At 34.3% G+C, this 23,511-nt stretch overlaps 1 non-coding gene and 1 pseudogene across 1 annotated transcript; both read right to left on the bottom strand.

Moving 5' to 3' along the window:
• The window catches only part of LOC148762137 (uncharacterized), a 69,119-nt pseudogene that overhangs the window by 38,482 nt on the left and 7,126 nt on the right, over window positions 1–23,511 (bottom strand).
• On the bottom strand, window positions 10,705–10,808 carry LOC148762138 (small nucleolar RNA R71). The gene has a single exon (XR_016027307.1). It is a non-coding gene; the product is annotated as a small nucleolar RNA R71 (small nucleolar RNA).

Raw genomic sequence — 23,511 nt, 5'->3', positions numbered from 1 at the left:
GTTGTCTCTCACGCAAAGTTTGCAACACAATGCGCAAATGGACAGCATGCTCATCATCATTCTTCGAATAAACCAGGATGTCATCTATGAAGACTATCCCGAACTTATCTAAATGTGGATGGAACACCATGTTCATAAGATCCATAAAAACTGCCAAGGCATTAGTCAAACCAAACGGCATCACTAGAAACTCATAATGCCCATAACGCGTCCTAAAGGCAGTCTTGGGTACATCTTGCTCCTTAATCTTCAACTAATAGTACCCAGATCTCAAATCAATCTTAGAGAACACCATAGCACCTCATAATTGATCAAAAAGATCATCAATCTGGGGTAAAGGGTATTTATTCTTGATGGTCACTCGGTTCAGTTAACGATAATCAATACATAACCGAAGAGTGTTATCCTTCTTCTTTACAAATAAGACTGGTGCTCCCCAAGGAGAAGTGCTAGGACGAATGAAACCCTTATCCACCAAAGCTTGCAACTGGACTTTCAGTTCTTTCAACTCCATCGGAGCCATTCGATATGGAGGGATAGAAATAGGTGCGGTACTCGAAAATAAATCAATAGGGAACTCAAGCTCTCGATCAGGAGGTAGTCCCGGTAACTCATAAGGAAATACATCAGGATACTCACTTACTATTGGGACACTTTCTAACTTAGGTTCTCCCTTTGAAGTATCGATCACGTGAGCTAAATAAGCCGGATACCCTTTCTGCACTAGTTTCAAAGCTTTGATGGTCGAGATTACACAGGACGATAATGCTCAACGTTCCCCTGCAAATACAATCTCTGCTTCCTTCGAATTTCGAAGAACAACTTCTTTCCTAAAACAATCCACATTCACCCGATGTGCAGTTAACCAGTCCATACTCAATATCAAATCAAAATCTTGGATCTCTAGAGGAATCAAGTCACCCATAAATTCTTCCTCACCAACAATTACATCACAATCTCTATAACAACTGTTCTAACTAGCTTTTCTCTTAAAGGGGTGTGAATTACAATTTCCTCCTCTAATGGTGACAGGTTCTATCAGCAATTGATGCAAATGCTATACTCACATAAGACCTATCTGAGCCAAAATCTATCAAAACATAAGCATATTTATCAAATAAAGACATAATACCTATCACTGCTCCAAGACGGACCCATGCCTCATCTTCCGTCACAGCGAAGACTCTTGTCGAAGTACGAGTCTGTGGTCTCGAAGGTAGATGTGTCGGGGTATTACTCTCCATACTGGATCGTATGGCTACTCACTGTCTTGGTGGTAACCCAAAAGAATCTCTCCTTTGCATATCAGTGCGAGCTAGTGGAGATGATGTAGCTATAATGGCTCGTCCTAACTATGGGCAATTACTCCTAATATGACCCGGCTGACCACAATGAAAACATCGCATAAACCCCTACACAACCCAACATGATAATTTCCACAATTTCTGCATCTATCAGAACCTCCGAAACTCTTCCCAGAACCAGTCATAGTAGATCTGCTAAACCTCGAAGGTCTCTGCTATGATCGTGGAAATAGAGGTCGAGGAGATGTCATTGAAATAGAAGTACTGCTTCCTGAAGTCACTGAGTCCTTGCCTCTCTTTGGTGGTTGACTAGAAGATACACCAGGATTTCTTCTTTTTGCAAACTCGATCCGAATCCTCCTATTCTCAGTCCCGAGCTTCTCAGCTCATAAAGCCATCTATACGACCGCCTTATGTGGCTCCCTACCAGTGACTGTCATCCGTTCCCTGATCTCATTACGGAGCCCTTTTTCGAAATAGCTGGCCTGATCCTGCTTCGATTTTACTAGATCCGGCACATATAACATTAGCTCGTTAAAACGAGTCTCGTACTCCTCTACAGTTAGATTTCCTTGTTTCAAGCTTAGAAATTCTCTTTTCTTTTCTTTCTGATAAAAGTAAGTGAAATACTGACAATCGAATTCCTTGAAAAAGTCAGACCATATTTGAGGAGTAATGGAATGGGACTTAACCGAATTTCACCAAGTACGAGCCCTCTTCTCTAATAATCTCGTAGCCATCATTAGCTTAATATTGTCGTCTAATCTCATGTTAGAAAGAGTCTCTAAAACCTGATTAATCCAGTCCTTTGCCACGGTGGCATCTAACTCATCCGTAAAAGAAACACAACCCAGTTGTCTAACTTCCTTCCACTTCTTAGCAATAGATACATCTTGTATTAGCGGTGGAACTGGAGGTAGGGGTGGTGGTACTAAAAGAGCAACTGGTGGTACTATAGGAGGAGCCTGACAAGCCTGAGCTTGGCCAACAATAGCGGTAAAGAAGGCTGCCAATGCTTGGACTGCCTCAGGAGACATGGCAGGAGTACCAGTAGGTGGCGGAGGATGTGGAGAATGTGGAGGAGTCTCGGCCTGCTCAGTAGCAGGTGCTGCTTGAATGGTGGATGTAATCGATTCCTCTTCTACTGCATCTAGTTGACGACATTGGGAATGACCTCTTCCCTTCCTAGCTGATCTAGTGAGAGGTGGGCGTTCGTGTCGAGGAGGCATGGCAATCTATACAAGGGAACAAGGCAAATTTAATCAACCTTAGACTCTATATGCAGATGCATGCATTCTATTCAACCTAACCTAATTTAACTTAACTTCACTTAACTTAACTAGGGGCCACACTCACACTGTAAATTTTAAAACAACTTTAAAACTAAAAACTCTTATCTTTAAAACCAAACGCTCTAATACCAATCGAATTGTCATGACCCGGAACTCCCCTCGAGCCCATGACAACCACCGCAATGCCCCGATCGACACTTATTACTCGGAATGTCAATCGAAACCCTGCAAGGCTTTAATATCAGCTTACCATTTCCCTTGTGAGTAACTGTTGCCAATAACCATGTTCTAAAAGATTTTAAACTGTTTCCAACTTAAAACAAATAAAATAATAATTTTCGTCTCACAGGGGTATTTTGGTCATTTTTTCCAAAAATTTTGAAACTAGCTAAAATGTAATATACAAGTACAAAACACATAATTCATAATCAAAATGAGTTTAAAAGTCTAAAATCTTCATTTAAAATGAAATTATGCCTATTGGATATAATAAAAAAATAAAAGAAATATTAAGTAAAATATTCTATTTTCTTATAAAACAATATTTTTAAAACACTGCGTAAATAATTTTTTACAGCGTCAAAGAAAAATAAATTCCTACATATAGTAGTATAGATATCTAGAGTACGAAATTTTATTTACAATAACAAGAAGGCCCCCAAATAAACAAAAGTAAAAAGGACTGTGAACCTAAAGTTTAGAGAATGCAAATCCCACAGTAGTCCTTGATGAGATCAGCTATTGACAGTCTAATCTGAGCCTGAAATGGATGGAAAAGAGGGTGGTGAGATTATAAAATCCCAGTGAGTAAACAAACATCATTCAAAAGATCTAAAGTCGAGTAAAATGAGACTATTAAAACATTTCATCTAAATATATTTTTCATAACATAAATACTCATTTCATTTAAATAATCAACATGGCTTATGAGTATTTTAAAAGCTTGGCTCCTGCCAAAATCATTCTCGGGGATACCTTGGCCGAGGCATCTAACTGAGTCCGCCAAGGTTGTTAAAAATTTCGTATACACATAAACAAATTATTAGTTTGAAAAACACAGTCGTTCCTTGACATTAGCGGAGTTCATCATCACGAGGTGGTTCGGCGTAACGTGAACTCTATCCATACCTCAAGAGATACCCTACGCGCCTCTCCGACCGAGGTACATAGATATATTCAGATTCTATGCCCCTCTAATAGGTTGGTCCATAGAATCCACCTACTGTAGCAAGCTAAACCCACTATACAATAAAATTTTGACAGCATGACAGGGCTAATATTTTACTACCTAGCTTGCAAGGGTAAAATAAAACAATTCATACAATTCATAAAACACAACCCAACTAGTCATGCCTACACAATAACAATATAACATAAGCCATCAATTTCCAATCATAAATTTACAACATATCGGTGGTCTCCAAATACTCTACTTTCAAAATCGTTATTCGTTTCAAGACAATTTATAAAATCTTTTCATTTAAACACATTTTTTGTTACAAAACCTAAAATTTGCCATTTAACTCATTTTCATAAAATTTCACCAAAACCGAGTTAAAACATACTTTAGATAATTAAAATGATGATAAGGTTACTCACAATGTCTAGAATGGAGATTTTCGAAGTACTTAGATTACTTGTCCTTGGGTGCAATTCCCTTGCCTTCATCGGAGGACTCACCACCTTAACACAGTACAAAATCGAGAAACTTATTTCATGGGTACTAAATCGAAATTAAACTAATCTAGACTACTAATGCATGATATGGAATGCAAAATGCACGAATAACCATCTAAATTTCGGTACCGGCCACATTCGTCTTATCACCCGATTAATTACTAACGCGTCCAATTTAATCCCAAATTACTCCATTTCTTTTCTAATACCTCAATTCACCAAACATTATTCAAATAACACCAATTTCAACATCAAAACCTTCCCATTTCTTCATGGAAAAATTCGGCCATTACAGTGCACTAACACCGTGATTTTTCCTACTTAATTTTCTCATCATTATTCATCATTTTCTAAACCATTTCTCTTGAAATAATAATAATCCATCTCCCACACATATCAAGGAAGATTCGGCCAATGAAGATTCATGGGGAAAATGGATTCTTATCTTGTTGTTTTGCTTCTAAATATTCTAAACTAACTAAAAACACTAACATAACTTAAAATTAAATCAATCCAACATCTTTCTCTCTCCATACCCATTTTGACTAGCAATGAATTCATCATGAAAACATGTAATTTAACCATGAAAAATAAGTAGAAATGTTTAAGGAAAATAGATTTCAAGTTTAAATTGAAAAATGTTACCTTTTTCACTTATTTTCCTTGATTTTTCACACTTTTTCTCTTCAAATTCCCCAGCTAGGGTTTGTTCTCTTCCTTTTTCCCTTTGTTCTTGGCGTGGCCAAATATTTGGAGTGAAATGAGGGGTTTATAGGCTGATTTTTATAGAAAATAATAAAATATTCTAAGCTTGACACATGGCATGTTTCCATTGGTCTATTTTTAAAATTTTAAAAATTTTAAACCTTTTATCTCCACCACATGATTAGTCAAAGGTCAAAATGAGGATAAGGGAAGACCATGTGCTGGACAAATGTCCTGGTGGTGGAAAATTACTGTTTTGCCTCTAGGGTGGCAAAATTACCATTTTACCCCTATGCTCCGAAAAATACCAAGATTACATTTTTTCACTTCTCAACCTCAAATTTTGTTCTAAATAGTAAATCTTGATCAATCTTAGTCAAAAATTTCATCCAACACTCACATATTAACCTCGGGTGGTAAAATGACCATTTTGCCCCTAGGTTATGAAAATTCCAGTTTGACTCCAAATTGATCCTTGAACTCCGAATCACCATATTAAATCATTCCTGGACTTTAAAATTTTCAGTTTCACCCTAAAATCTCTGTTCAATCTAGTTCGAGGCTTAAATCAACTTTGTTGTACCTCTAGGTACAATATCGACTTTTGTAAATTTTTCGAGACTCTCCTAGCATGCAAACATGTTATCCATCACATGTATGTCATGGCAAATATTTTATAAGGTCAAGCTTTACATAATGTATATAGGTTGTATTTAATTATTTTAAATTAGTTAGTTTAGGTGAGTCAATCTAATAATCATTAATTTTATGCTTAATTTGGTGTTAATGTGGTTAAGATAGGTTGTTATTGATTTATTTGTGCTTTTGTAGGTATTTGATGAAAGAAGAATTTTAGTGGAAGAAAGAGAGCAAAATTTTAAGGTGCAAGCTTGCACTGAACATGTTTAGGTATTTTGGCCATAACTTTCTCTACAGAACTTCAAATGAAGTGATTCTTAAACCATTGGAAAGACAAGAAAAAACTCTACAATTGTTTTGTTCACTACTTCACCTAGTTGGGCTTTTAAGGTAGTCAAAAATCTTATTGAAATTGACATACTATAGCAATCCTAGAGCAATTACGATTTCTATTAATTAATTGGGCAAGGTTGTGACTTACATAGTCTGATGAGGAAATCCTAGTTGAAATTGACTTCTTTTTTCATCCAACTTGGCCTAACTGTAAAGCTTATAAAAACAACCTTTCGGATGACTTAAAGAAGAAAGGAAGAAAACACAAGATTAACATTTGAGAGTCAAGCCATAGAGTCATTGAAGCTAAGAAAAATTTACAAAATTCAAGGAGATTTGGAGATCAAGAACAGAATTCTTGAGTTTTTCTATATTTTCTTTTATTCTCTTATTTTCTTGGTTGTGCTTTTAATATTTAGATTTTATGTGATGATAATGTGTGACTTGATGGGGAACTAAAGTTTTAATCTAAGATTATGATTGAACTCAATATATAGTCTGAATTATTTATCTCTCTTTTACTTATGTTTGATAGATTTAAGTCGTTTATTTTATTCTATTCTTAATGCTTCTAATTGCCTGATCACCAATGAGATTGAATTGGAAGCCTAAGTTAAACCTTGACGAAGGAGATTTAGGTAGACCTTGAATAGTATAGTGTATGATCGAATACACTTAGTTGATTAGGTGGTTTGATTTGCATATAGGGTAGACATACACTTATAAGCCATATGTAACAAGGATTAGAGCTCAAACTTAATGAATTTTTCTTCAATATAATTTGCATAGACATATAATAAATTAATTGGGAGAGGTATTTTTATAAAAAACTCGACAGAGACTTGTAAATAATTTAGGACTCTAGGTTAGCAACTTAATCCATTAAGCTGAGTTAAGAGGGTAAGACAATATTCAGATAAAGTTTTGAGGGATATCATAAACTTAGGTCTGGTTGTCACGACCCGGTACTCCCTTCGAGCCCGTGACATCCGCCATGATATCTCGATAGACATTCATTACCCGAAATGTCAATCGAAACCTCGCAAGGCTTTCACATCAGTTTTACATCTCCTCTGTGAGCAATAGTTACTAAATATCATGTTTTAAGAGAATATAAACTATTTTTAAATCAAAGCAAACAAAAAAATAATTTCTGCCACATAGGGGTATTTTGGTCATTTTTATCCAAACTTTTGAAACCTGGTAAAAATGCAGCATACAATCGAAAAATATACATTTCTTATCTAAAAATAATTTTAGTAATCTAAATAATCCATTTAAAATGAAATTATGGCTAATCAAACTAAATAAAAATATTAAATAAAATATTTCATTTTCTTATAAAACAATATTTATAGAACTCTGCGTGAAAAATTTTTGTAGCATAAAATCAAAATAAATTCATACATATAGTGGCACACGCAGCCAAGTATACAAAATATTCTACAATGACATGTGGGCCCCGATTTAATCGAAAATATGCAAGACTGTAGACTTTTGATTTCTAAGGATGCAGATCCAAAAGCAATCCTCGACAAAATCGGTTGTGTACAGACTATCTTGAGCCTGAAATGGGTGAAAAGAAGGGGTGAGTTTTTATAAACCCAATGAGTAAGTAAAATTCATCTATAACATCTAAAACCGAGTAAATGGATACAGTTAAATCATCCCATCATAATAAAATTCATAACATTCAAAACTCATTTCAATTCATATAAAACAATTACATTTCATCAAAAAAATCAGTAAGGCTTATGACTCTCTTAAAACTTGGCTCGTACCAAAACTCGTACTCGGTGACACCTTGGCCTGGGCATCCAACCGAGTCCGCCAAGGTTGTTAAAATGATATATACACATAAAACATGTTTTTACGTTTAAAAACGTAGCCGTTCCTTGGCGTTGGCTGAGTTTCACCCTCACATGGTGGTTCGACGTGAAGTGAACTCTAAATATACCTTAGGAGATACCCTCTGCGCCTCTCATACTAAGGTAAAATATAATGGGGTTTACCATGCCCCTCTAATAGGCTGGTCCACAAAAACTCGCCCACTACAGTAAACTAATCAAATAACCCACCAAATTAATAAACATTTTGACAGCATAACATGGCTAATATAATATTACCTAGCCTGTGTCACGGCAAAACAAAACAGTTTATATATTCCACACAAAACACAAATCCAGCCATTCATGCGATCACATTGTCATAAGCCATCAATTCAAACCATATATCAAACACGAGTATATAGTCTCCACTTACTCAATTTCCAAAACCTGTATTCAATTTCAAAACAAGTTATAAAACTCATTTCATTTAACCAACAATTCAACTTTAAAACATAATAATTTACCATTTAAACTCATTATTCTTTAAAACATAAAAACGAGTAGAAACAACTTTAGATAGTTAAGATGAAAGTCTGTTACTCATAATAGCGGGAGTTTGGAGTACTCCTATTCTTGATCCTCGGGTACAATATCTTTACCCTTATTAGAGGGGTCACCACCTATACGTAATACACGACACGTAATTCAATATATTTGTGCCAAACTATTATAAAACTATTTCATGCTCTATATGAATGCATGAAATTGAATGAGAATTGTCCGAATAATCACTTAAAGACGGTGTTCTACGTGGGTTCAATTATGATTGGACTGAATTTGTATTCAATCTAACTCGAACTATACACTGTTAAATCAACCAAAACATCCGATTCAACTCCAAATATATTCATTACACTTCCAATACTCCAATTACACCCAAAGTACCTCAATGAACTTGATTTTCTCATTGTTGTTCAAATCGTTTCCTAAAGGAACCATACGTTTCCATAACCGTTTTCAATATCTGGCACCACAATTCATCAAATATGAGCTAAATAACATGAGATATAACAAGATTCATCATCAATATGTCTTTTAGTAAATTCGGCCAAGGAGTATCACAAAACAACTAAAAACGCGTATGTAGCATGAAATCTAACGAAACCCATGATCAAAACCTCTCCCCCTAGGTTCGGCCAACAAACTTTACTTCATGAAATCTTGAGTTTCAACTACGGACAATGGAAAAAGAGAGCATGGGAAAGGTAGATCTTAAGCTAAAATTGAAAAATCTTACCTTTAATTGTTTTATTCCTTGAAATTCAACAAATTTCTCTTGGATTTTCTTCTCTAGGGTTTGTTCTTATTCTTTTCTCTTTGTTCTTTGCTTTGGCCGGGCAAGAGAGAGTGATTTTGGAGAAGTGTGTGTTAGTTTTTAAAGGGAATTATAAAAGGATTAAAATTTGCCACGTGTCACCATATAATTGGTCCATGGTTAATAACTTAACAATTAAGCATTTGCTCACCACCACATGTAATTTCTTAATTATCCAAAGTATAAAATGATAATAGGTGAAATTCATGGGCTTGACAAGTGTTATGGTGGTGTAAAATTTTAAAAATTTCAATTACGTCCTCGTGGACACATAAAATGATTGTTTTGCCCTTATGCTCGAAATTGAAAATTTTCACTTCTAAAATTCAATTTATGTTCCAACTAGTCAAACTTGGTCAAAAATTTCATCCAACATTCCAATTTTGCCCTTGGGTGGCAAAATGACCATTTTGCCCCTACATTATGAAAATTCTTAATTTGACTCCAAGTTAATCCTCGAACTCCGAATCATCATATTAAAACATTCTAAGGTTCAATAACTCTCAAATACATCCTAAAATCTCTATTCAAGCTAGTTTGAGGTTTTAATCGACTTAATTATACCATTAGGTACGATACCGACTTTTAACGATTCTACGAGGCATCCAAGTATGCAGACATGCTATCAAATACATGAATGACATGGCAAGTATATAATAGAGCTAAGCTTGACACTGGTGGTCACTCAAATTTAATAAAGTAAATTTTTTAATAGATTTTAGATTAGTTTTAGTTTTAGTTATTAGTTTATTAGTTTCAAATCTTTCTTTTTAATTTTAATTATTTAGATAAAATTAAGGTGTGTTCATTTTAGTAGTTAACAGTAAAGATTAATTCAATTTTCTGTGGGATCGACACTTTACTCATCTCTATATTATCTTTGTGATACATATACTTGCGTGAGTAGAAAAGTGAACAACAAGTTTTTGGCGCCATTGCCGAGGAATTGATTTCTAATTCTTTCTTGTTAATATCAATACCGAGCATTCTTAAGTTTAATCTAGACATTTCTTTTCTTTAATTTTTTAGGTACTTTTGGTCATTGTATGCAAAGAATCCAAAACTTGGAAATTGTTCCTTTTGATCCAGAAATTGAAAAGATTTTTTGAAAACTTCAGAAGAAAAATAAAAAAGTTTCTGCTCCAAGTAAAACCATGGCTGATCAATAAGAGGAAGAGACCAAGCCTTTGAAGGATTATGCAGTCCCACAAGTATAAAATCTCCACTCTAGTATCTGAAGACCTGCTTTTTAAGCCAACAATTTTGAAATTAAGCCATCAATCATTTAGATGATTCAGACTACTGTTCAATTTAGGGGTTTGCCTAATGATGATCCGAATGCTCATATTATAAATTTTTTAGAAATTTGTAATACATTTAAGGCTAATGGTGTTACTGATGATGCCATAAGATTGAGGCTTTTCCTTTTTTCATTGAGAGATAAAGCAAAGAGTTGGTTAAATTCGCTTTTTGCTAGTTCCATTAATACTTAGGATGATTTGGCTAAAATATTCTTAGCAAAATTCTTTCTATCTGCAAAGTCAGCAAAGATGCGGAATGATATCATTTCTTTCATGCAATTTGATTTTGAATCACTATATGAAGCTTGGGAAAGGTATAAGGATTTAATGAAAAGATGTCCTCACTATTGATTACCTAAGTGGCTGCAAGTTCAGACTTTTTATAATGGTTTGCTGGGACCTTTTAGAACTACCATTGATGCTGTTGCTAGAGGTGCACTCATGAGTAAATCCATTAATGAAGCTTATGATTTGCTCAAAGAGATAGCTTCTAATAATTATCAATGGCCATCTGAAAGATTGGATATAAGAAAAATTACTGTAATTCATGAATTAGATGTGATAAACACTGTCTCTACACAATTGGCCTCTCTCGCAAAGAAAATAGATAAATTGAGTGTTAATATTGTTTAAAACTCCTTTATGACATGTGAATTTTATAGGGAAGGACATTCCAATGACAATTGTCCCATTTACTCTGAGTCTTATCAATTTGTTGGAAATAGACAACAGAACAATCCCTATTCCAACACTTATAACCCTGCTTGGAGGAATCATCCTAATTTCTCATGGAATAACAACCAAGGGTCTTCATCAACGGCTAAGTTAAACTTTCCCCCCAAATTTCCATCTAAAGCCTCTATGCTAGAGAAAAAGCCTTCAATGGAGGATATGTTCATGAAATTCATGACAAAGACTGATGCATTCATAACAAAGACTAATGCATTTATGATAAGGGCAGATGCCTCCATTCAAAATCAAGCAACTTCAATTAGAAATCTTGAGATACAAGTAGGCTAACTTACTAGTGCTTTAAATACTAGACCTCATAGTACCTTACCAAGTGATACTGAACCCAACCCAAGAAGAGAAGGTAAGGAACATTGTATGGCAATCATTCTCCATAATGGAAAAAGAGGTACGTAAAGAGGTAAGTAATCAAGCATTAAATCTTGAGATTTCAATTCAATCTGATGGGAAAGAAATTGAAAAAAATGCTGAAAAAGATATTGTGGTTAAAAAGTTTATCGAAAATTCAAAAGGAAAATCAAAATATGTTCTCACACTTCCAGCACATTTTCCTCAACACTTTCAAAAGTAAAAACTTGACAAACAATTCTAGAGATTTCTTAAGGTATTTAAAAAACTGCACATTAATATTCCTTTTGCTAAAGCTTTAGAACAAATGCCAAGTTATCTTAAATTCTTGAAAGACATCCTGACCAAACAAAGGAAATTTGAAGAGTTTGAGACAATTGCACTTACTAAAGAGTGCAGTGCTATAATCCAGAATAAGCTTCCACCAAAGCTTAAAGATCCAAGGAGTTTTTCTATTCCTTGCACTATTGGTAGTTTTAAAATTTCTAAAGCTTTATGTGATTTAGGTGCTATTGTTTCAATAATGCCTTTGTTTATTGCTAGAAAACTTGGATTTCAAAAGATACAACCTACTATAGTTACCTTACAATTAGTAGCTAGAACAATCAGGTGCTAGTTGGGATTATAGAGGATGTTTTGCTTAAAGCTAGGCATTTATACATCCTGGTGGACTTTATTGTGCTCGAGATTGAAAATGATCTTGAAATTCCTCTTATTTTGGGATAAACATTCTTAGCTACAACTGGAGCAATTATTGATATGAAGAATGGCAAAATAACTTTCAAAGTTGGAAAGGAAGAAATGGTATCTAATTTGTTCAATGCAAGTCAGTATCCTTATACAGATAGTTGCTATAAAGTGGATTCAGTCAATGAGGGTAAAGGTAAGCCTATTTCACCACCTTCAACAACATAGGTGCCAACTCTTGAGACAAAACCACCACCACTTTCCAGCTATCTTGATTTTGTGGTCGGACAGTGAGTAGTACTTTCTGATTCACAATTCCATCTTTTGCCATGGAATCTTAGACCATATTGGGGGAACAAGTTTAAGGCGGTAACAATTCATCTTTATGATATTATCGAGATTTATAGTGGACTTACCGGAGTAGTCAAGGTTAATAAAGAAAGTCTCGTGCCATATAAAGTAGTGGAGAAGAGGGTACCATAGTCAAGCTAGTGACTATAAAGAAGCACTTATTGAGAGACAATCCAAGCATTATAGCTTACTTTCTTTTATTTTATTTTTATTTTTATTTATTTAACTATTAAATTATTAACACTCTTTTATTTATGCAGGTTAATGGAAAAAAATTTCAAAAAAAAATTTAAAAAAATTCAAAAAAAAAGTGGTAAGTCGTTGCTTCTTAAACTTCAAACAACGTGAGTCACGGCTCACTAGGCTCAAAGCTGCAGCTCTTTAAAAAAAAAAAGCCAGTTGAACGTGGGCTGCGGCTCCCACATGGGGTAGGCCACGGCCTCCCCTTGAAGTGGGCTACCAATACCCACCACCCTTCATTGGGCTGCCCAATGTTGGCAACCCACTAACCAAACCCAATTCCATTTTCTTATTTGGACTATCCATTACCCAACAAAAAAAAAATTTTTTCTTTATTTATTTTCTTTTCAATTATTTTTATTTATTATTTATTTTATTTCTCTACATTATTTATTTATTTATTTAGTAAAAAAAAGTTTTTTCCTACAAGTGACAATGAAGATGATAACAATAAGGAGGAGAATTAGAGCTTCTAAAAAATTCATCCAATCATCAGGGGAGTATTCTTTTCCTTTCTTTTCTTTTTTCTAACATTAAGGACAATGTTTAGTTTAAGTATGGGGGGGTGAAGTTAGTTTTTTGACAATGAATATTCTGTAGAAGTTTTAGATCTAATTTTATTTGCATGCGTATTTATAAATAATTTAGGATTGGTCAATAAATGAATTTATTTCTTGTTTGAATTTTAAGAATCTAGAGTAAAGTTCTGTCAAAATTTTCAATGATTTTTTTAAAAATCTAATGATGATAACTAGTTGTCTTGAATTTTTAGCCTTTGGTGAATAATGTTTTTGTTTGGATTCATGCTAATTTTTTTTGTTAAGTATCATTGTTAGAATGTGATTTCCACAATTTTGAGCACTATATCTTTTACTTTGAATTATTTTGAATATCTAGAGGAGGTTTATATTGATGTAAATTTTAGATTATGTCATGAATTCTAGAATTTGCTTGATTTTCCCTTGAGATGAAATCCTAGGCAATACTTAGTTAGAGAGATGATTTAGGCCATCTTTGGACTGTTTGAGCTTAAAAAGCCAACCTTATTAAATTTTTATCCCTAGTATACCACTTTTGAGCTTAATTTCCATTTTCTTTTTTTAACAACATAATAATTGAGCTTAGCCTTAAAATTAAATTTTCAATTTTGCAACCCTCATTCCTAAGCATGTATATTGTTTTAGAAAATATAAATTGAGCTAAATGTTGAAAAAGGTGAAAATGTGACGTTGATGTGAAAAAAAAAGTTCAAAATATGAAAAATAACTTTGCTACCTACAATACAAAAAAAATAAGTTTGGGGGTGTGAAACTGTGAAATTGTGAAAAAAAAATTGTATTGAAAAAAAAAGAGAAAAAAGAAAAGTTCAAATGTGGAAGAAAAGGTGTACTAGGAGAAGGAAAATAGAGCTCTATATATAGGTCCTAGAATAATTATGTGCTTAGGGTGATTTGAGCTACATTAATATCCTTTATCATACCTTAACCCTAGCCATACATTACAAGCTTTTTAAAGTCCTATTGATTCTTAGCTTTGCATTAGTCTACATTAGTGGAGAGAGAGATGAGATGTAAACCTAAAATCTAGTACTAATTTAAAATTTGTGTTGGCATAAACTGTGAGACCTTGACCTTTATAGACTCGTAAAAGGAAGTATACGCGATATCCCTGATCAGAGGTAATTTCGTCATTTCCTTACCAAACCCATAAAAGTAAGATTTTAAACAATATTATGGCCTAAGTAGGCCTAAGGCATAAATGAATGATGAAAATAGGGGTAAAATGGAAAGGAAACCAAAATTTTGATGATTTTCACAATAGGGGCAAAATGGTCATTTTTCACCTCGGGTTAGAATTTTAAGTTTTCATGAACCCAAGCATGTCTAGACCATTATGGACCTTGTCTTAGTGTCAAAAGAGCAAAAAGATTGCATAAAAGATTGAAGGAGAATAAGCTAATTTGTGGATGGGCAATTTGGTAATTTCAAGGGAATGGATAAGCTTGGGCTATAAATATCTTCTCCTTCCAACAGCTTCTTGAATTTTCAGTAGCTTGTCTACTTCTTCTTCTTCCATCTCACGTTGCTTCCAGCCTCCATGGAAGCTTGATATGGAGCTTGCATAATTTTCTCTCTCTAGCTCTAGTTTTCATATTTTTGCATCCTTTTGACTAAAACCCTTGTATTCTTTCACTCTCTCACTTCAAAACCCTTGATAAATCTTATTTCCATACTTTCTCTCACTAGTTAGGCATTCTAGAGAGAGAAAGAGAGAATTATCCCATTTGTTTAGAAGCTATTGGAAGAGAATTCAACTACAAAGAAACCCTAGGGTGAATGATGAACCAAGCTTGATTTTTAGCTATGAATAATGGCTAGTAATTGGGATTATGAGCTATTTTATTGTTGAGTATGTTCATTCCTTTTATAGTGATTAAGATAGTGAACATAGATAGCCATTTAATGTGGCAATTTAAAGTTAGCTAAGAGATAACTTTTAGGGTTTATATTGTGTGAATTGACCTATTGCTTATGCTAATGTGATTCTAGGTTCTAACGAAGCCCCATCACCCCAATTGGATCATTAAGGGAATTAAAGTCAGCTAAAGGCTCTACAATCAACCGGTGAGTGGACTGCCTATCAAAATTATTTTGGGAATATGACCGTTTTGTACAAAGTATTTGAATGATTCTATACAACTTTTGTTAAAACAAGTGCCTTGGGAACAAGCCTTTGATAAAACAATTTTATGTTATGACATGTGGTTATCATGGATCTCTATGCTGCTGCATTATGTTGATATACATATATGTTTGAATATAGTGTTGTGTAATTATATTGACTCGGCCATGTGCAAGTAAGGAGTGCGCATAAACTGAGGATGACCCAATTATGTGCGAGTAGGGAGTGCACATAACCCGGTGATGACCCAGCCATGTGCGAGTAGGGAGTGCACATGAGCTAGTGATGATGATGATGGGACGGTGTGCATGATGATGATGGGTATACGTAAACATATATACATATGTAAATATGTGTGTTATAGGAAATTAGTGAGTAATGGTATATGGTTGTAATGCATGTGAAACTTGACATGTTAAACTTTGGAAAATTGTCATATGTTTCATGTTGGTTTGGACATTTCAGTAGGGTGGTTTTTCTTTGGGAAGAAAGGCAAAATTTTCATTTGTACCCTGTTTCTCGCTGCAACGAGAATAATTTTCACTGCAGCAAGAAACTCTCGAGTTTGGAGGGGTAGACTGGTTGAAAACTCGCTGCAGCGATAATGCATTTTTGCTGCAGTGAGAATGACACTGTAGCTTCTCGCTGCAGCGAAATTCATTCTCGTTGCCGTGAAATTCATTCTCGCTGTAGCGAGAAACTTTCTGTTTCTGGGTCACAATTTCGCTACAGTGAGGCGAGAAACTTTCTGTTTCTGGGTCACAATTTCGCTACAGTGAGATTCAATCTCCCTACAGCGAAAAACTTTCTATTTTGTCTCCTATCTTGTCTAATTGTTGTCCTATTTTTCACTTCTTTGCTACCATATATGAGCATGGACTTCCAACATTAAGGACTAAATGAGTTAAGTTTAAAATGAGGAGGTTTAGTGAGAAACCCTCGGCTAGTTCAAAAACCTTCGTTTGGCTAATAACTTAATCCCAACGTCGCTGCAACGAAAATTCATTCTCGCTGCAGCGAAGATTCTTTGTCGTATTTGACTTGCTTGCATATCATTGAAGCTTTCATTCTTCAAATGGTTCGTTATGTATGGGTTCATGATTTTCAAATGATTAATCATTTAAGGGCTTGATGATGAGGTTTTTAATATGAATGGAATTAAATTGCATTGTTTGAAACAAGTGCATCATGATTTTAAATTCTCCCTTGTTGTTTCTTGTTCCCTTCCTTGTTCACTCACTGGGTTTATACTCACCATTTTCAACTTCATGTTTTCATATCATGAGGCAGCTGGTAACTAGGACGAGGTGTCCTCGTAGACTTGTATCCATCTTTTGGTAGGTGTCTCGGCATTCAGTAGCTGTACATTCGTCCGAGTCTCTCCGCTGAAAATCGAGTCTCCTTTTGATATGTATAGACAACTTAATGTAAATTATTAGAATACATGTTGTAGACAACGTATGTATATTTTAAATGAGTAATGCCAATATGAGTTGGCAATGTCTATCACTATTTTGATTGAAAGTTATAAAATGTGACGTAGCAATACTTGACAGAATGATGAGTAGGATGAATAGATAGGCTTGTTTGGGCTTAGTAGACTACGTCCATTGGGCCCTTGCGATGGTCATGGCCCGAAATTTGGGTCGTGACATAAATTCATCCGGATGTCATGATATTCTTGGTAAAAGATTTCACACAGACACATGGAAATCCATTCGAGAATGTGCTTACATTAGAATTGAAACATGAATTTAAATGATGCCTATTTTTTTCCTTAGTTTAATGATTGATAGACATACTTTTGAGGAAATTATAAGGAATCATTGAGTTGGTGCACTTTATCTCTAGTAGTAGTGGTAGTTGTACTAGTAATAGTAGTAGTAATAGCAGTGACTATATTTATTTTATTTTGTATTAACTGAATTTGATTTTCATAAGTTAGGTTCTTTTCTATGTTTTACTCGAGGACTAGAAAAATCTTAAGTTTGGGGGTGTGATAACTCTACGATATAGAGTTATTTGAGCTTAGTTTGATAAAATTTAGCTTAGTTCTTATAGTAATGCATAAAAATTAGTAAGTTTTATTTAATTATTTTAAATTAGTTAGTTTAGGTGAGTCAATCTAATCATGGTTAATTTTATGCTTAATTTGGTGTTACTGTGGTTAGGATAGGTTGTTATTGATTTATTTGCACTTTTGTAGATATTTGATGAAAGAAGAATTTAAGTGGAAGAAGGAGAGTAATTTCGAGGTGCAAGCTTACACTACACATGTTTCTGTATTTTGGTCATAACTTTCTCTACAGAACTCCAAATGAAGTAATTCTTAAACCTTGGAAAGATAAGAGAAAAATCTATAACTTTTTGTTTACTACTTCACCCAGTTTGTCTTGAAAGTTTGTCAAGCCCGACCTTATAAAATACTTGTCATGTCATTCATATGATTGACAATATGCTTGCATACTTGGAAAGCCCCGAAAGAAAAATCGTTAAAAGACGACAATGTACCAAATGATACAATTAAGTTAATTTAAGCCTCGAACTAGATCAAATAAAGAATTTAAAATGAAATTAAGAATATTAAAGTCCCAGAATGGTTTAATATAGTGATTTGGAGATCGAGGATCAATTTGGAGTCAAATCGAAATTTTCACTGTCTAGGGGTAAAATGGTCATTTGCCACCTAGGGACACAATGGTAATTTTTAGAAAAGATTTTTTTGTCCCCATTTGACTTATTGGAGTATAATTTGAGGGTTTGGTAGTGAAAAAGTTTAATTTCGATGATTTCTAGAGTGCAAGGGTAAAATCGTAATTTTACCACCCGCAAACAAAATTTGAGATTTTGAGAGAATTTAGATCAAATATGACAAATTGGAGAATGGTATGAGTATAAGGGATGAAAAATATGTTTATGGGTAATTTTTCAATTTTTGGGGCATAAATGTAATTTTTGACTTTTACAAGGGCAAAAGTGTAAATTTCAAAAAATTACTCCCCCAAGACTTTGGATAAGTTTGAGAATTTTATGTAATCTATGGATATGTGGGACAAGTGTATGGTGAAAATTTGGAAACAAATGGATGGCTAGAATTTAAGGAATTAATAAAACATTAAAAAATGAATAAAATAATATTATATTATTTTAGCCTTTAAAAAGGTCAAAATTCCAGAATTCTCATCTTCTTCAGCCGTCCAAACCAGTAGAGAAAAGAAGGAAAAGAAATAAGAACCCTACCTGAAAAATTTGGGGAAAATCAAGAGAAATCAAGAAATCAAGCATTAAAAAGGTAAATTTCATTGATTTTCCTTGTGATTTTCAATACTCATGCATTTTTTTCCCATTTCCATGCAAAATTAGAAAGTGGGTATGGACACCCATGCTGGCCAAACCTCCATGGATGAGTTTTGAACTTGAGTTTTGGTTGATTTTAATTGAATTAAGTGATTTTAGTTAGGTTATATTGAAATATAGCAAAAATAAGCTAGAGATATAATATTCTCCCATTGAAACCCATTATGCCGAATTTTCTAGGGGAATATTGGCTGCTGATCTTGATGTTTATTTGAGGAACTATGATGAATAATGATGAATTATGAGCCTAGAAAAATAACAAAAATTTTTGAAACAAAAATATGACTTTTTACCCACTAGGGGTATTTTCATAATTTGTTATCGGGACTGATAATTTGCACCACACTGAGGGACATTAAGTCAATTTGGGTGCAATTGAGGTATAAAAACTGAAAAAAAAAATTAATTTGGAGTTTAGACAGACGCGTATATCGATTTATCAGCTAAAAGACCGAAATAGGTTAACACCGCGTTTAGGCAAAATTTAGACATTTTTGCATTCCATATTAAGCATTAGTAGTCTAAATTAGTTTAATTTCAATTTAGTACCAATGTGGTGAATTTCTCAATTTTGTACTCTGTCAAGGTGGTCTGTCTAAAGGCAAGGGAATTGCACCCGAGGACCAGTAGTCTGAGTATTTCGAAAATGCCTACTCTAGACACTGTGAGTAACCTTACCATCACTTTAATTATCTAAAGTATCTCTTTTTTCGGTTTTGGTGAATTTTATGAAAATGAGTTAAAATGGTAAATTTTTATGTTTTGTAAACAAAATGAGTTTAAATGAAAATATTTTAGAAGTTGTCTTGAAACGAAATAATGATTTTGAAAATAGAGTAATTGGAGACCACTGATATGTTGTAAATTTAAAATTGAATTAATGGCTTATGTTATTGTATTGGCATGACTGGCTGGGCTGTATTTTTTATGAATTGTATGAATTGCTTTATTTTACCCTTGCAGGCTGGGTAGTAATATATTAGCCCTGTCATGCTATCAAAATTTTATTGTATGGTGGGTTTGACCTGCTGCAGTGGGCTGGGTTCTGTGGACTAGCCTATTAGAAGGGCACAGAATCCCATTATATTTTTACCTCGGTTGGAGAGGCGAGTAAGGTAACTCCCGAGGTATAACTTTTAGAGTTCACTTCACGTCAAACCACCACATGAAAGGGAACTCGGCCAACGCCAAGGAACGGCTATGTTTTCAAAATAAAAACATGACTTTCTAATAGCCTTGGCGGACTCAGTTGGGATAGCCTTCGGCCAAGGTATCCCAAATAACTGAGTATGATAATAATTTTTGGCATGAGCCAAGCTTTTTAAGAAATTCATAAGCCATACTAATTACTTGCTTTAAATAAATTGATTTCATTTGGTTAAAATAAGTTGAAAGATGAGAAATTACAGTTTGATGAAATGTTTTAATAGTCTCATTTTACTCGACTTTAGATATTTTGAGTGATGTTTGTTTACTCACTGGGATTTTATAATCTCACCATCCTCTTTTCCACCCATTTCAGGCTCAGAATAGATTGTAGATAACTGATATCGGCGAGGATTACAGTTGAACTTGCCACATCCAAAAACTGTAGGTTCATTTCTTTTTATACTTTTGGTCATTCGTGGGCCCACATGTCATTGTAAATTAATTCTATACTTTGGTTATCTGCATTACGGTATGTAGGAATTTATTTTACTTTTACACTATAAAAATTGTTTATGCAGTGTTCTTAAAATATTATTTTATGTGAAAATTGAATATTTTATTTAATACTTTTATTTTATTCTAACAGTCATAATTTCATTTTAAACGAATGTTTTAGACATCCAAAATTATTTTTGATTATGAAATATGTGTTTTCCACTTACATACTATATTTTTAACTGATTTTGAGATTTTTGGGATAAATGACAAAAATACCCTTGTGAGACGAAAATTATTATTTTATTTGTTTAAGTTGGAAATAGTTTAAAATCTTTTAGAATGTGGTATTTGGCAACAGTTACCCACAGGGGAAATGAGAAGCTGATATTAAAGCCTTGCGGGGTTTCGGTTGACATTCCGAGTAATAAATGTCGATCGAGACGTCGCGACGGTTGTCACGGGCTCAATGGGAGTTCGGGGTCGTGACAATTAAGTTGGTATCAGAGCTTTTGGTTTTAAAGATTAGAGTTTTTGGGTTTAAAGTTATTTTAAAGTTGTTTTAAAAATTTACAATGTCAGTGTGGTCCCGAGTTAAGTTAGGTTAGGTTGAATAAAATACGTGCATAAGCATATAGAGCCTAAGGTTACCTAAACTCACTTTGTTCCCTCTTATAGATTATTATGTCTCCTCGACGCGAAACACCACCTCTCACTAGATCAGTTGGGAGGGGAAGAGGTCGTTTCCAACGTCGTCAGTTAGGTGCAATAGAGGAGGAATCGAGTGCATCCACCATTCGGGCAGCACCTGCGGGTAAATAGACCGAGACTCCTCCACATCCTCCACCTCCTCCGCCACTTACTAGTATTCCTGCCATGCGTCTTGAGGCAGTTCAGGCATTGGCAGCCTTCTTTACAACTATTGCTGGCTAGGCTTAGGCTGGTCAAGCTCTTCCTATAGTTCCTCCAGCTGCTCCTTCAGTACCATCACCCTCACCTCTTGTCCCACCACTAGTGCTGGATGTTTCTGATTCTAAGAAGCTTAAGGAGGCTAGGCAACATAGTTGTGTTTCTTTTATGGGTGAGTCGGACGCAACCGTGGCTAAAGAGGTGGTGCAAATGGCTTTAAGAGCTGAGAAGCTTGCGAATGAAAATAAGAGTCTGCGAGCTGAGTTAGCAAAAAGGAGAAATCTAAGTGTATCTTCTAGTCAGCCACCAAAAAGGGGCAAAGACTCCTATGTTTCAGGAAGTTCACGTAGATACAGAAATTGTGGGAATTATCATGTTGGGCTGTGCAGAGGGCTTGCACGATGTTTTCGTTGTGATCAACCGAGTCACATTAGGAGACATTGCCCACAGTTAGGATGGGCTACGGTAGCTGCTCCATCTCCACCAGCTCATACGGATATGCAGAAGAGAGATTCCTCTAGATTGCAATCAAGATAGGGATGATTTTGACATACCACCAAGGGTAGATTAAATATGTTGAAATTAGTGCTCTAATAAAGTACATATGATAGAAAGCTAGTTTGTAAGTTGTAGTTTTCATGATCATGAAATATATAAAGATTATCAATATATGGACATACATTTGGAGTTGTAATTTACAAGTTTGAAGTATTTAAGATATGATTAAATGGAATTAGCATTAGTTAAGGTACGTAAATCTTTTAATTAATTTCTATGGAGTATGCGTGATAGTAGAATGGAGGAACATAGTGCAGTGATGCTATATGGTGAAATCACTATACAATATGGAAAGGGTATTTTCGAGTGGGACTTATTGACTGATGATAAGTGATGAGCAATTTGAGATACATGTAGCTATGAATAAATTTGGAGAGTTTTGCTTAAATAAACTTGTATTAAATGTTATGGTAAAGATATATGAATGTTAGTGGCAAAATAAATACGTTAAATCAATGTTTTGATCGCACACTTGTGATAGAAAGTTAGTCTTGCTAATTGTGGTATAGACTCAAAGGGAAGCCACACGATTGTGAATAATTGAGGTAGTAGCTTTAAAGGTGCTAGAGTTGCTAAGATAAAGTGAATTCAAACCGTTGCAACGCCACATTACTGACTATCAAACGCTATCACGTTAAGAACCCCTAATGGCTAGAAAGCAAGAGCAAATTGAGAGTGGCATGAAGATGAAACTCACAAGTTGAAGAATGGTCATTGGTTTTCATGCTAAGCTTTGTTGTTTGGAGTCTTAAGTGCCTTGGGAGGTATTAAGATAAAGATGATGAGTGAAATTACAGAGTTTTTTTTTTATTTGCCTTATATATATTGGCATGTAAGAGAAAGAAAAGTTAGAGAATTTTTGAGATGGCTACATAAAAAAATAAATTAACATGTGGAGTGTTAAGATGTATAATATGATAACTGAAGTCAAATCTTAAGAAATAAAGAAGACAAGAGATTAAGTCTTGTTAAAGACTAAAGAGGAAGCGAGCGAAAGGTTAGATGAATGTATGAGATACTGATAAGAGATGTCAATACCAAGTAAGGAAAATGTAAGTAAAGATTTCAATAATGATATAGCAAATGAGTTTATATAGAATATTGTTATGAGAATATACTGATCTTGTCTTGACATTGTTGAAAGGAAAGGATTAGTAACAACACAAGTAAACTAGGTGACATACTAGAAACCCATGGAGATAAATTGAAGCATGAGTAGTTGGGCATGCCTTTATGGAAATGATATACTTGGTGTATAAAAGAGTAAATAAGTGATTAAGTGTTTCAAGAATGTTTAAATGCCCTTGAGAAAGAATTATAAGTTATACATGATGAGCATAAGATGCGTGACTTTGAAACTTGCTAAGGAGCCAAATGGCTAAGTTACGGGTTAAATGATCATATGTTGTGAGACATAAATTTAAAATAAATATCCCTAAGGAAATACTCAAGAGAAGTTCTGCCATGGATCTTGTGAAAGCAAGCGTTAAGTTACGTAGTTATAAAAAGGAAGCTATAAGTTAAGAGTGG

This window comes from Theobroma cacao, chromosome 6 (assembly GCF_053813885.1).
Source record: "Theobroma cacao isolate CCN51 chromosome 6, ASM5381388v1, whole genome shotgun sequence".
NCBI lineage: Eukaryota > Viridiplantae > Streptophyta > Magnoliopsida > Malvales > Malvaceae > Theobroma > Theobroma cacao.
This window is presented reverse-complemented; position numbering and strand designations above follow the sequence as displayed.